This window comes from Mastomys coucha, unplaced genomic scaffold, assembly GCF_008632895.1.
Source record: "Mastomys coucha isolate ucsf_1 unplaced genomic scaffold, UCSF_Mcou_1 pScaffold1, whole genome shotgun sequence".
In the NCBI taxonomy this organism is placed as follows: domain Eukaryota; kingdom Metazoa; phylum Chordata; class Mammalia; order Rodentia; family Muridae; genus Mastomys; species Mastomys coucha.
The window spans coordinates 61,153,515-61,155,067 of record NW_022196891.1 but is presented as its reverse complement, the minus strand read 5'-3'; positions in this window follow the sequence as shown (position 1 = coordinate 61,155,067).

The following is a 1,553-nucleotide window of genomic DNA, read 5'->3' as shown; positions in this document are numbered from 1 at the left end:
ATAATGCAATAAAAGTTAAAAAAAAAAAAAAGAAAAGTGGTATTTGTCAAGCCCTGCACACCTCTTGCTCCTCCTTTCACAGGCTCTTGTCCTCATTATCCTAATCTTGCTGTAGTGACATTACTATTACATTGCAGAGCAAATATATTTCTTATCTAGCTTTTCTTCTAGTTGCCCCTCCCAGGAGAACCCTTGTAAAAGAGAGGAAAAACAAATGTATGAACTCACTTTATTCCTTCTTTTGCTGACATTATATTTCTTTCTTCTCTTTCATTTTTTTCTTCTCTGCCTGGAAATTAGATGCCTGTGGCAGACTTGAGGTGTCTATCATAACCTCACTCACCAGCTGTAAATGCAGGTAAGAATGGTCTGGGACAGCAACAAACAGAGCATTTCAGCCATGAGAGAAAAACAATCCCTGTAAGGAAGCAAATTCAATGAGCTGGAGACCAGGAGAAATAGTCACAAAATCTAATGTGACCCATAGAAGCAAACTAAGTTGACAAAGGCATGTTGTATCAACCAATCAGTCTTTCATCCTATTCAGAAATTATAGGTCTGAAATATAAAGATAGTAGAACGTTTAGTAGTCCTCATCCAGATATAAAAAGTGTATAATTAATAATGAACAACTAGTTCTGTAAACAATGAAAAAACTTGCTAAGATTTATTGTTAAAAAAGCAGTATGAGCCGGGCAGTGGTGGCACAAGCCTTTAATCCCAGCACTTGGGAGGCAGAGGCAGACAGATTTCTGAGTTTGAGGTCAGCCTGGTCTACAGAGTGAGTTCCACAACAGCCAGGGCTACACAGAGAAACCCTGTCTCAAAAAACAAGACAAAACAAACAAACAAAAAGCAATATGAGCAGCCAGAGTCAGTTAGTTCTTTCCAAAGACTAGCATCTTACTAAGAGCTAAGAGTCAGCATCTTGTTGGAGATACTGACAAACACAGTTAACAAAGGAAAAGAGTGCGTGTGCTCACTGGCCCAAGGAGTACAGTCCATCGTGATATAACTTCTCACAGGCCAAGTTCATACTTAAGAACCCACAATTGATTTACAAAAATCCACACATGCAATGACTGTGTGTGTGTGTGTGTGTGTGTGTGTGTGTGTGTGTGAGAGAGAGAGAGAGAGAGAGAGAGAGAGAGAGAGAGAGAGAGTTCACATCCACACCAGTGCACACATTCTAGTAGATAGACTCTCTAAGATGGCCTTAGTTTTTTTCCTGAGTTTTCCAACAACTGAACAATCCAAAGGACAAATGAATAAACGTCCACAGTTTGCTTCACTTGGATTTCTCTCCAGTTTTTAACCGCATTGACTATAACCCACACCCTCAGTATGTATGTGGTGAATTTCTTGACTATAAGTATAACCAGATAGACAATGTGCTTTGGAGACTGACAAGTCATTACTGGCTTTCTACCAATGATTACAATGACAATGCTTAGCAGTTATTGAACATTGTGCCATGTACTCTCATGTTTTAGATCGAGTACTCATTTAGTACCTGCATCATGTATAACATATAGCATTATCATTGTCTTCGT